At 57.5% G+C, this 13660-nt stretch overlaps 1 long non-coding RNA gene across 4 annotated transcripts; it reads left to right on the forward strand.

Moving 5' to 3' along the window:
* Nucleotides 1-320: 320 nt before the first annotated feature.
* LOC125538362 lies at nucleotides 321-3245 on the forward strand. Of its 4 annotated transcripts, none has more exons than XR_007296335.1 (3): nucleotides 321-1223; nucleotides 1555-2614; nucleotides 3185-3245. It is a non-coding gene; the product is annotated as an uncharacterized LOC125538362 (long non-coding RNA). The 4 variants fall into 4 exon arrangements; XR_007296334.1 differs by lacking the exon at nucleotides 3185-3245 and adding an exon at nucleotides 2694-3178; XR_007296333.1 differs by lacking the exon at nucleotides 3185-3245 and having other exon boundaries at nucleotides 321-1044; nucleotides 1115-1223.
* The last annotated feature ends 10415 nt before the right edge of the window (nucleotides 3246-13660 follow it).

Genomic DNA, 13660 nt, shown 5'->3' on the forward strand with positions numbered 1-13660 from the left:
AGCGGACTTGAAAACATGGGTGCAAGCTTGTCTGGTTGCATCATCTTGGTTATCCAACTTGAACCTCATCTATTGAAAAATTATGGGAGTCTCATTATCAGCAACCTAGAAAGTATGGGACAAAGCAAGACGATATTACTAGTTTCCAACCATACTTCTTTACCTAATAATAAACCAGTGATTGCTTCTGGTCGTCCGTCATCGGCCTTTTTGCAAAAAAGTCCCTCAGTTTCTGCGAAATTAACCCACAGTCCTATTTTAAGTGGGTATATGAGAAAACATTTATTTGTAGGAACACCCCTGCATTTGAGAGTATTCAATGCGCCATCCTTATGTTTCTTTTTTTGCAGGGGGGCGGCCATGGGGAGGGGAGGCAAATCGGGGAGGCGACGCTGTGCTCCGGCGCCGGATCAAGCTGCGGGGGAGGCGGGAGCCACGCGAGGAGACGAAGGAGGAGAAAATGAAGAGGCATGGAGGAGAGGTGGGCGAGCAGGAAGGGTTGGGGCGTCGCCCACGACGCCGAGCTTGACGGCGGCCTTGCGATGGCGCAGTCGGCTAGGACCTGTCAGATCTGGTCGGATCCGGTGGGAAATTACGCACAAGCGGTGGATCTAGAAGGAAGACGGCCCGAGCTTGGAGCACAATGGCTGGTGGACGCGCCATGGCCCACGCCGGCGAGAGATGAGAGAGATGAGTGGGAGAGAAAAGAGAGGACGAGAAGGAGATGAGAGGCCAGAGGGAGAGAGAAGGGAGTGGTGGTCACTTCAACGGGCTGCAGCGCGGCGCTGCCCCGGCCACTGAGCCCGCCCGACCGCCCCATCGCCGAGTCGCCACCCCCACTGACTGCCCCGTGCTCGCCCTTAGACCAAGTCGAGCCAGCGATCGTTGCCCACATCACCGAACCTCGCTCCCCTTCTCCACCCCAGCAACCACGCACTCTTGGAGACGCCCAGGAGCTCGCCGGCAACACTCAGCAGACGTAGGAGAGCTGCGTGCATGGTGCGTTTGAATGTGCGGACGCGAGGCAGTGGAGGGCTCAGCAAGGTTTGGTTTCAGCTCCAAATTGTTTTCAGAATCATGTTCTAATCTAATCTAATGGTTGTTTCTGCCGCAGTTAACAAATTATATTGCCTTGTACTACTTTCTAACAAATTAGCTCCTACGAAGACTAATGGAAGGATCATCAGACCAACGTAGTCAAATTGGCCGCTTCAAATTTTTGGGTATGTGCATTGACGGTTTACCTTAATGCCAGTAATTCTTGATTTTCGCTTCATATACGAAATGGTTTAGCTAGCTCTTGATGAATATCTTTCGGTACACCTGTAAGTTGTGTAGCAAATGGTTCTTAGCAATTCTGATTGTACACTGAAATTTAGGTGCTTTTGGAGAGCTGATTGTACAATAAAATGATGTACCTTGCAATATCATTTTTCTCGCAAATGATGAAATTCAGAGCATCTAAGTCTTAAATTTATCTGCTAAAATATTGATATTTGTCCTTCATGTTGTCCGGCAAGTTGAGATGTGCATTGCTTAATTATGTGATTACAGCCTTGGAGCTGATCAGCAGCACGCGAACATGCATCAGGAAGCCTACGGATAGCTAGAGCAGGAAGGTGTGGATCTTGAGCTGCAGCGACAACAACAACTTGGGCGTTGCCCGCAAAAAAACAACAGTTCAAGTGCTCAATCAAGTGTAAGTTTGCATCCAGTCAATTATTGCAGTTCTACAATGACACATTCAGATTCTTGCATCCAAAGTTAGATAGGAACAGGAAAGAATCTCCAACGCTTATTTACATGGGAAAGAACACTCTTGTAACTTTGGTTCAGATCCTCAGTCTATCCTAACCACCATAGATTGAGTTTGCAAGCAAAAGGATCACACAATATGACATTACAAGGAGCAGTCTTTTTCTTCACATCTTTGTTTTAGCTTGCATCCGACAGTTGTGTGCTCCAAGATTAGGCAACCAAAACTGAACTTATGACTACATGAGTGCATGAAGAACTGTTAATAACTCTTATTTGACTAATCTTTGGATTGACTGGAGACAAGATTCTCTGGCTTTGGGGATTGTCCTTTGGCGTTCTATTGGGGTTCTATTCATGTGCACTAGGCACTTCTCAACACTTCAATAATTATTCTAGAACCTCTTTAAATTTGCAATGCTCATCAGATTGTACAGGTTTTGCAGTCAACTATTCAGATTATTGACTAGGGACGATATTTTCAGTCCTACTGAGTCTGCAAAGGATGCGCCAAGCCAAGATTAATTATGGTTTTTGTAAATTGCATCGGTTTACTTATGTACCTGCTCCTTAGATGATTGTGAATTTGTGATTCAGTCGTGGAAATTTGGGTGCTTTCCTTGAGTGTCCTGAAAAATGGTTCAACGCGTGTTTGCTAGAAACTATAGATTAGCAAGACTAACTAGTGTTGAGCATGTCAATCTATGTGTGGGCACGAGTGAAAATGTAAATCATGTTAGAGATGAGTTTCTGGAAAAAAGTCCCGGAGACGCGCTGCTGCTGCTCTTGATAGCCAAAGTGGAGGCTGTAGTTCTAAGACTTCAAGGAGGAAAGGAATACATGGTTGCTTCTTGGAAAGGTGAGTTGTTTCCCTGCAAAAAAATAAATCTCTTACACTTGTTTAACTGAACCTGTTCCACTGTCATTGTTGTGTTCAGATAAAAATTGTTATTGGTCTCTCAATGCCTAAGCTGTTGTGGATTAATTTGATTTGATTTGGATTGTACTCCAAGAGTCCACAAGATGTCATTTCCGAATGTGGTACTAATTTCAGAACATAGCACCATTTTCTAAAAATAAGGCTGGGCAACATGAGCCAACCACATGGATGCTTCAAGAGGAATAAACTCACTGTAGCTACCGAATTGGTATTAGTAAGTTGCTGTTCCAACTTCCTAGAGAACCACAGGGGTGTTTTTTTACTATTTTTGGTTGCAGCACATGGCGACAATGACGAGCACTTGTATTTTTAAGTGTTGCACCACTTTTTTGTTGACCTTTGATTCATGTATATTGATATGTCTCCGACGTATCTACTTTTCCAAACACTTTTATCCTTATTTTGGACTCTAACTTGCATGATTTGATTGAAACTAACCCGGACTGACGTTGTTTTCAGCAGAATTACCATAGCGTTATTTATGTGCAGGAACAAACGTTCTTGGAATGACCTTAAACTTCACGGAGCAACTTTTCAGAAAATATGAAAAATACTTGCAAAAGATGAAGGCCAGGGGGCCCACCACCTCTCCACAAGGGTGGGGGGCGCGCCCCCTACCTCGTGGGCCCCCTGTTGCCTCTCCGAATCCAACTCCATATATTGTGTTTCGGGGAGAGAAAAATCAGAGAGAAGAAATCATCGCGTTTTACGATACGGAGCCGCCGCAAAGCCCTAAAACCTCTCGGGAGGGCTGATTTGGAGTCCGTTCGGGGCTTCTGAGAGGGGAATCCGTCGCCATCGTCATCATCAACCATCCTCCATCACCAATTTCATGATGCTCACCGCCGTGCTTGAGTAATTCCATCGTAGGCTTGCTAGACGGTGATGGGTTGGATGGGATCTATCATGTAATCGAGTTAGTTTTGTTAGGGTTTGATCCCTAGTGTCCACTATGTTCTGAGATTGATGTTGCTATGACTTTGTTATGCTTAATGCCTGTCACTAGGGCCCGAGTGCCATGATTTCAGATCTGAACCTATTATATTTTCATCAATATATGAGTGTTCTTGATCCTATCTTGCAAGTCTATAGTCACCTATTATGTGTTATGATCCGTTAACCCCGAAGTGACAATAATCGGGATACTTACCGGTGATGACCGTAGTTTGAGTTCATGTATTCATTATGTGCTAATGCTTTGTTTCGGTTCTCTATTAAAAGGAGGTCTTAATATCCCTTAGTTTCCGTAAGGACCCCGCTGCTACGGGAGGGTAGGACAAAAGATGTCATGCAAGTTTTTTTCATAAGCACGTATGACTATATTCGGAATACATGCCTACATTACATTGATGAACTGGAGCTAGTTCTGTGTCACCCTAGGTTATGACTGTTACATGATGAATCGTATCCGGCATAATTCTCCATCACCGATCCATTGTTGTCGGCGTTCTGGGAACGGGGGTCCCCAGACTTGCATGCCTGCGGCCTGCGGTGTGGCTCAAAGGGGGCCCCAGCACGGCCCATCTTCACCACAAACCCAAGACCCTCGCGAGGGGCCAAGCCTCGCGGGGCGGACGACACGGGTCTTCCTCAGGCACGGCCTCGTCAGGCTGGCTCACGAGGAGGCGCAGAGATCAAGGCAGGGTACCTCGCGAGGTGCCCGTGACGCAAGCCATGACGACTCAGGGCGCCAGGCGGGTGCCAGCCCGCGCAGCGTCCTCATTTCCTCTTTGGTGCAAAGGGGGCAAGCGCAGCCGCGGAGTACCGAGGCATCAGGCAAAGGTTGCCGTTTCGATGCAACGAGACCAAGACCAGGAGGACTACGAGACGGAGGTCACCGTGGAGCCCAAAACGGCGTCATCACCAGAGCTTTGCGCAGGCGAAGACTACTTTTGTCAGGATAGTTGATACTTGCTGTCCCCCTTCAAATTAGCCCACCATTGTTGGCTCCCTTCCCGCTCAATATTTGGGGAGAGGACCAGGGCCACTGTAAATAGGACCAGCCGCCCATGTAGCAAGGGGTTTGGCTCAGTCTCCTCCAAGGGCTCGACAAGTAGAAAGGTGGTAGAGAGAGAGAGAGAGAGAGAGAGAAAGGTGGCTGAACTCCTCCCAGCAGTTCATCGCCCCAGCCAAGAACGGACCCTCGCGAGGCTGTTCTTCCTTGTACTGTCCATTATCATTAGCCCAAGAGGCAATCCACCACACCACACACTGGAGTAGGGTATTACACCACAACGGTGGCCCGAACCAGTATAAACCCTGTGTCCCTTGTGTTGTTCTTTTCGTAGCTTTGATCCTAGCGTGGCGAAGGGGCGCAGGAAGGTAGGAGGCGAAATCTCCGTGCGCACCCCAGTGTTCGAACCTCAAGGGTCTGCCGGAACCCGAAATCCAACATTTGGCGCGCCAGGTAGGGGTGCGCCGGAGTTCGTCTTCCACCGCTCCGTTCTCCTCCGACCATCACGCCCATGTCTGACGCACGTCGGGCCCGCGCGGAGCGCCGGGCCGCCCTCGCTTCCCGCGTCGCCCAGACAGCCCCTGTCGGCGGGCGTCCTCGCCGTTCCCCGTCGCCCGCCGCCACCGGCCCGGCGGGGGACGAGCAGCAAGCATCGTCTCAGCATCCATCCGCGCGCCAAGACGGCCGCACCGCGACTCCCTCACTTGCCCCGGCTGGATCTTCGTCCCGCGCGCTTCGCACGCCCATGGAGGCTCGGGCAGCACTCATAGCGGCAAACGAGCTCCTGCCCTACCGTCCCGTCGACGACGTCTACGAAGAATGGCTCGACCGCGTCGCCGAACTCGTCCGCGCCGCAGGGGGCTCCTCCGCGCCGTCCACTCCGCTGCACCGCACCCCGCCCCGCGTGGGCGACGAGGCTCCGGCGGCGCCCCGGCCGCCTCCTCCTCAAGAAGACGCCATGGCTCCAAGACGCGTGGCCCCTGGGCGGAACCCGCTCCGTCAGGTGCCAGCGCGGCAAGAGTAGAGCTGCCAAGAAGTCCCTCGCCCGCCAGAAGCTGCCCGGGCACTCCCTGCTCCAGCACGTCGCGACCATCCTCCTGCTCCAGCACGTGGGGACATGCAGGACCAGGCTCTCCATCACCCAAGGCCCCCCGTGGCCACAGCAGGCTGCCGCGCTTACACCACCGAACTGCGCAGTGTTGCGTGGCCGGGCAAGTTCAAGCCGGACCTGCCTCCTCGCTACAACGGCACGGCCGACCCTGCGGAGTTCCTCCAGCTCTACGAGCTGGGCATCGAAGCTGCCAACGGAGACGAGAAGGTCATGGCGAATTGGTTTCCCATGGCGCTCAAGGACGGGGCCCGCACCTGGCTCCTGAACCTGGCTCCAGGCACAATCTCCTCCTGGGAAGAGATGCGCACCCGCTTCATCGCCAACTTCCAAGGTACTCGCGACCGGCCACCCGCCGTGAGCGACATGCGCCGCATCAAGCAACAACCCGGGGAGACCCTGCAGAAGTACATCCAGCGCTTCAACAACGCACGCCTCAAGATTCCCAAGGTGACTGAAGAGGCCATCATCTCAGCCTTCTCCGACGGCGTGCGCGACGTCAAGATGAAGGAGGAGCTGGCGATGCATGAAGACATGTGCACTTCTTTGGAGCTGTTCAACTTGGCGAACAAGTGCGCCGGGGCTGAGGAAGGGTGTATCTCCCTCCTTGAGCTGCCTGCCGCAGACCCGGAAGAGAAGAAGCTCAAGGCCAAGGAAGTGAAGCGCAAGGGGGCTGCCGTGCTCGTGGCAGAACCAGACACCAAGCGGGGCAGAGATCAGCCCGAACCTCCCAAGGGCAGCCGGTACTGCGTGTACCACGACCTCCACACCCACAACACCAGCGAATGCCAAGAACTCCGAGCCGTGCGTGAAGGAAGGATCGGCCGTCGCCCTGACCGTGGTGACCGGGGATACGACCGAGGAGCAAGGAACACAGGGCGCTGGGAAGACCGTGGCCCGCGCCAGGGATGGCGCGACCAACCTCGCGAGGATCGCTGGCAAGACCCACCTCGCGAGGGAGGCTGGGGGGGTCAACCTCGCGAGGATCGCCCGCAAGGCAACGCAGGCCTCCCACCGCTGCCGCCGCAGCCAAGGAGAAACGAGGACCGCCGCCAGGACGAAGAGGCTGGGGGCTTCCAGGAGCCGCGCGCGATTGCCTGCATCCTGGGCGGAGCTCAAGCCCCAGCCTCTCAGCGCATCTTCAAGCAGTTCGCCCATGATGTGAATGCAGCCCTCCCCAGGCTCGAAGCCACGCGCCCTCTCAGGTGGTCGGCGTGTGCCATCACCTTCAGCTCAGCAGATCAACTCAAGTGTGCGGCTATAGCCGGAGTCCTCCCGATGCTTTGTTCCCCAATCATCAGCAACGTGGTGGTCACCAAGACCCTCATCGATGGCGGAGCAGGGCTCAACGTCCTGTCCGTGGAGACGTTCAACAACCTCCAAGTGCCCTACAGCCAGCTTCAGCCAACCAAGCCCTTCTCCGGTATCACCGACGGCTCTACAGTCCCGATCGGGCAGGTCCGCCTCCCCGTCACCTTCGGGGCACGTGACAACTACCGCACCAAGCTCATCGACTTCGACGTCGCTCACATCCGCCTACCGTACAATGCCATCCTCGGGTACCCGGCGCTGGCCAAGTTCATGGCCGTGACTCACCACGGCTATAACGTCCTCAAGATGCCAGGGAGCGGCGGAGTCATCACGGTGCCCTGTGAAGAGAAGGACGCAGTGTGTTCCCTGGGGCGAGCCTTTCAGGCCGCATCACTGGAGGACCCAGATCGCGGAAGCAGGAGGCTTCCCGAGGCCGCCCCCAAGAAGAAGAAGACATCGTCCGGCCTGGCCCCTCAGGAGGTAGGCCCCTCTAGGCCCGTGCCTGCCCAGGGGAACCTCCTTCCATCGCATAGGAAAGCGCGCCCGACGCCCTCCTCAGGCAGGGCTCAGGGGCTCTCCCCTGGAGGGCCACCGACCTAGCAAGGGTCACGAGGGAGGCGCTGGGGCACCACATGGAGGCGTGTTTCAGAGCACGTTTCCCTCAAGAATGAGCAAGGCAAGGAGATCCAGACCCACATGAGTTCATCAGCAAGGCCATTCAGGAGTTACAGGAGTCCAGAGTCATGAGAGGCGCCCGCCGCCTACCAGCAGTGGCTCCCCATCCAGGCGAGGATGGCGGGCTGCGCGTCTGCGTCGACGTACCAGGGCTCAACCAAGTCGCCTCCCTGGAGCGCCTCTGGCCATCGCGAGTGGGGCGCTGCGGAGGTCCACCCCACAGCTACGTTCGCATGCCTTACAACTTGCCGAGCGCGGCTGACGCGTACCAGCGCCTCATGAGGGACATCGCGGAGGCGCAAGAGGCCAGGTGCTCCGCAGCCCTGGCGGAGATGAAGATGGCCCGCGAGGAACCGCCAGCGCCTCCGGAGCCTCCCGAGGCCCCTGGTCCTGGGGGGCTCATGAGGATCGGCTTCCGCAGCCCACCGAGCCGGCTACACCAACACCCCTTCATCTTCAGCGTCATCAGGTGACATCTTTCAAGTTTCACTTCCAGCTGGGAGCATCCCCAGGGCTGCATTATTCCCAGGCCGCGTGGGTCCGTCCCTACGGCGTATCCCCCTTTTATTTCGCGTTGTTAGCTTACCTTGTTGGGGGCGCCCCTCGGGCTGCATGATCCCCAAGCCGCTCGGGCCAGGCTCAGCGGCATGTACCCCATTTGCGCTCATTTTCGGTTATGCGTTAGAACTGCCATGCTTGATTATTTGATGCCGGTCCGCGGCGCTTCCTTTTCTCCATGCTGACCACTTGCACGTTAAAGGGGGGGTACCTGAGCATCGCGACTCAGGGCTCTTACTGGCTCTCCAGCCCTCACCCTCTGGCCTTGACCACGACATCACGACCTGGCATACCAGCGACGGCTGAGACCAGCCCGAGGGCCGGGACCCGAGGACGTAGAGTGCAGGCATCTAACCGAACTTGCAGGGACACAACACAAGATAAGGCCCAGTGCCAGGTGCAACCCGCCTAGAGGTAGGGCCCCGTGAGTCCCGCGCTGGCTCACGGGTGCCTAGATACACCTCACCAGGCCCTACCGTGCCAGCCACGTGTCAGGGCGGGGCTGTACACACCCCGGGGGCTCCTCCCGGAGATGGGCCCCCTCCCACGCACCAGTGGAAGCACCATGCTCCGTGCTGGCTGACGACACTGCCGAGGAGCGGCTATGCCCGTACTCATACGGAAGCGCTATGCTCCGCACTGGTGATAAACAACTAAGGGTGGCCTCCGGGCCGCATCAACCTCAGGGAGCCCAGTGCTCAGTGTCTAGCCTCATCGCAACGCCTCCCATCGGGAGTGCCGCGCGAGGGGGCTGGGCACGGGGGCTGCACCAGGGTCACGCCCAGACGCACGCCACCCAGCCAGGTCCCCACGGGCCTGGTTCGTCGCGCGCCTCTCCTCGAGCGGAGCCAAGGTATGAAGGTCGTTTGAGCGTCAAGGGGGACTCCTGAGCATCGCGACTCAGGAGCCTAACTTGTCACGTAGCCCCTCACTCCTTGGTCCCGTCCTGGTTTCCGGTCGGGGCTATTGCTGGGTGAGGTATGCGCGTGGCCGGGCTCTGCAGACGTAGAACAATGGATTCGCCCACATCACACCTCCCTACTTGCTGTTCGTGCGCCAAGGGGGACTCCTGAGCATCGCGACTCAGGAGCCTAATTTGTCACGTAGCCCCTCACTCCTTGGTCCCGTCCTGGTTTCCGGTCGGGGCTATTGCTGGGTGAGGTACGCGCGGGGCCGGGCTCTGCCGGCGTAGAACGTAAGCAAGTAGGAAGGAAAAGCACAAATTGCAAAGGAATTCGAAAGCAAATATTACAGTCCACACTGTTATCCCAGTATTAGGCGCAAGTTTAAACGCCTCCCCGGGGCATGATACGTGTGCAGGAATTAAAAGCAGGACAGGAGCCACGATGGAGTCACTTGGCGGCGGGGGAGCAGCGCGGAGCAGGTTCACCTCACGGAGCAGCTGGGTCGACGGCGCCTTGCTCCGGCTTGGTGCTGAAGGCCCGGAACTTCCCCAGCAGAGCCTCTGCGCGACCCTTCACGGCCTCGGCAGCAGCCGCCGCGCGCCGGCCGCTCACGGGCTCCAGCAGGCTGTCAAGGTCGAACCCGGAATTGCGAAGGTGGATGTGGGTGAGAACCCGCGTCAGTGCTACGGAAAACAGAACACACGCCTCGGCCTCGGCCGTGGGGCCGAGGCCAAGGGCGACATCTTCAAGAGCATGGACCAAGAAGGGAAGCAGCTTGGCGGGGCCGTCCTCAGCGCCGGCCAGCGGGCTCTCCAGGCCGCTGTCGTAAAGCGTCCTCAGCGAGGAGCGAGCCTTCGCCTCCAGCTCCGTGAAGGCCACGCGGTCTTCGGCGAGGACCAGGGCCTTGCCGTCCAGCTCGGCCTTCCTCGCCCCCAATTCCTGCTCCAGCGCGCCTAGGCGGTCGCGGCGTTTCTTGAGCTTGGCCTCCCAGCCCTCGACGACCGCCTCGCGAGCCTTCACGTCCTCTTCCTGCTCTTGGCGAAGGCGAACCTCTTTCGCGAGCTGATCCTGCAGGCCCTGCAGCTCGTCCTCCAGCACCTTGCAACGACCACGGGCGTCGACCACCTCTCCCAGGGCTGCATCGCGATCAGCCTTTGCCTCAAGGACGGCCTGCTTCTCCTCGTCGCATGCCGTCGAGGCCTGGACTAGCGCCGCCCGAATCAAAGTGTCGGAGCGAACCCATCAAGAAACCAGCTCCAAGCGCCCGGCCACTAGGCGGGGGTCGGCACCGAGAAGATCCTGCCGCAGCCGGTCCAGCTCAGCAACAGCGCGGTCCAGGACGGCGGAAGGAGTCGGGGAGATAGCAGCCGGTGGAGTAGGAGGAGAAGGCGGCAGCACGGCCGCAACATCCTGAGGCGGAGTCTGCCGCGCCCCGACAGCTGTAGCAGTGGCAGCAGATGGGAGCACCTCGGGAGCCACTTGGGCCGTGGGGGCTGAGCTCGCCCCAGCTGGCTCAGTCAGGCCCCGCGAGGATGACCGGGCAGGAGAAGCTTGTGCGTCGCGGTCACCTTCCTTTAGGGGCGCTGTCACGAACGAAACCTCAGGAGCCCCCTTTGACTTCTTCGCTGCGGGCGCCAACCTATCCAAAGACGCGGACGTCAAGCCTCAGAAGCAGAGCAAGAGATAAAGATAAGAATCGAACGCTTACGGGTCGTCGCCAGTGAGCTCAAGCGGCCTCCGGCCAAATTTGAAGCTTGAAAGCCGGCTGGAAGGGTCAACCTCGGGAAGCTTGGAGGCGGAAGGTGCGTCTGCGGTTCGCCCCGGGGCCGGGGGAGACCCGCGGGAGATCAGCCCGGTCCTGTCCTTCTTCAGGATCGGGGGCGAGCTCCCGCCGTCCTGCTCGTCGACGTCTTCGTCGTCATCCTCGTCGTCATCGTTCGGAGAGAGGCGGAGAACGCGGGACCTGAGTCGGGGGAGGGGAGCCCTCGACTCTCCGTCAGTCGCCTTGGAGTCAGGCCCTTTTCCGCGCTCCCCTCCTTCCTCCTCTTCGCTGGAGTCGCCGGAGGGCACGTCCACCGGTCCCTCGGGAGCCTCCAGGGGCACGGGCCCTTCCCCGTTGAAGACGGGCATGGACTTCACTACCCGCTCCCAGTCGTCGCGGAGGAACAAGGGCGTAGGAGCGCCCTCCAACCTCGCCACATTGCCCCCGACCAGAGATTGGAGAACCGCGGCCAAGTCTTCGTCGGCCCAGGCCGCGGGGCTCGGACGGGGCCTGCACATTGGAAGCGAGTACTGCCGAAGCGGAGCCAGCTGGTGCTCCAGGAACTCCCTCAGCAACGACGCGCTGGTCAGCTTCGCCGCCGCCATGTCGGCCGGCCTCAGATCCGCGTCCATCTTCTCCAACACCATCTTCGCGCGGGGATCCGTGAGCTCCGCTCGACCCCAATTGCTGGAGCTCGTAGGCTGCTCGGTGGGTAAGATCAGCCGAGGGTGGATGCGCTCAGCGTCCACCAAGACCCACTTGGTCCTGAAGCCCTCGATCCTCTTCCCAGAGTTCGAGATGGCAATGGCGCCACCGTACGCGACGAAGCTCGCGCACACGGAAGCAGGACCACGAGAGGTCCGGAGGGAGAAGTAGTGGCGCAGCAAGGCCACTGAGGGCTGCACCCCAATGTGGGCCTCGCAATAATAAGCAAAGATCGCAAGGAGAAGGACGGAGTTAGGATGGAGATGCAGAGCCTGCAGCTTGTAATGGCGGAGGACAGAGAAGAAGAACTCAGAGAAGGGAGGCACCAGGCCAGCGACAATGGCGCTTACGAAGAGTGGATAGAAGGTGCTCCTCTGACCCTCAGAGGTGGTGGAGCCGGCCTTGAACACCTTCGCCCCGTCGATGCCTCGCGCCGTCGCTATCCGGCGCAACCGGGCAAGGCCCGCCTCCGACACGTTCGGTGGGTCCAGGGCAGACGAGTACCAAGCTGTGGCCGGGGGCTGGCGAGGCGCCATGGCTTCCTGGGTCGCACGGTCAGAGCAGATCTGGAGATTTCGGAGGAAGGGAGGAGAAGCGCAGGAGAGGGGATCTGAACGACAACCGGGGGAAGCAAGAAGAAGGGCCTAGGCGAACGCCACTCTCTTATCAACTCGCGCGGCTGCTAAGGCGCCCACGTCCAGTCAACCGCCACACGGCGCCCCAGGCCACAGGCTGTTAGGGCCCGCGGCGCTTCGCCCTTGCCCTTCCGCTTCCCTGCACGGCCAAGTCCGGGCGCGCCTTGGCCCCAGGGGCTACTGTCGGTGTTCTGGGAACGGGGGTCCCCAGACTTGCCTGCCTGCGGCCTGCGGCGTGGCTCAAAGGGGGGCCCAGCACGACCCATCTTCACCAGCACAAACCCAAGACCCTCGCGAGGGGCCAAGCCTCGCGGGGCGGACGACACGGGGCTTCCTCAGGCACGGCCTCGTCAGGCTGGCTCACGAGGAGGCGCAGAGATCAAGGCAGGGTACCTCGCGAGGTGCCCGTGACGCAAGCCATGACGACTCAGGGCGCCAGGCGGGTGCCAGCCCGCGCAGCGTCCTCATTTCCTCTTTGGTGCAAAGGGGGCAAGCGCAGCCGCGGAGTACCGAGGCATCAGGCAAAGGTTGCCGTTTCGATGCAACGAGACCAAGACCAGGAGGACTATGAGACGGAGGTCACCGTGGAGCCCAAAACGGCGTCATCACCAGAGCTTTGCGCAGGCGAAGACTACTTTTGTCAGGATAGTTGATACTTGCTGTCCCCCTTCAAATTAGCCCACCATTGTTGGCTCCCTTCCCGCTCAATATTTGGGGAGAGGACCAGGGCCACTATAAATAGGACCAGCCGCCCATGTAGCAAGGGGTTTGGCTCAGTCTCCTCCAAGGGCTCGACAAGTAGAGAGGTGGTAGAGAGAGAGAGAGAGAGAGAGAGAAAGGTGGCTGAACTCCTCCCAGCAGTTCATTGCCCCAGCCAAGAACAGACCCTCGCGAGGCTGTTCTTCCTTGTACTGTCCATTATCATTAGCCCAAGAGGCAATCCACCACACTACACACTGGAGTAGGGTATTACACCACAACGGTGGCCCGAACCAGTATAAACCCTGTGTCCCTTGTGTTGTTCTTTTCGTAGCTTTGATCCTAGCGTGGCGGAGGGGCGCAGGGAGGTAGGAGGCGAAATCTCCGCGCGCACCCCAGTGTTCGAACCTCAAGGGTCTGCCGGAACCCGAAATCTGACAATTGCCTACGAGCTTTCCATATATTGTTCTTTTCTTATTTACTTTTCCGTTGCTATTGCTATCATCACTACAAAATACCAAAAACATTGCTTTTACTACTGTTACCTTTTGTTACCGTTACCACTACTATCATATTACTTTGCTACTAAATACCTTGTTGCAGATACTAAGTTTCCAGGTGTGGTTGAATTGACAACTCAACTGCTAATACTT

The sequence above is a fragment of the Triticum urartu genome, chromosome 2 (genome assembly GCF_003073215.2).
Source record: "Triticum urartu cultivar G1812 chromosome 2, Tu2.1, whole genome shotgun sequence".
In the NCBI taxonomy this organism is placed as follows: Eukaryota; Viridiplantae; Streptophyta; class Magnoliopsida; order Poales; family Poaceae; genus Triticum; species Triticum urartu.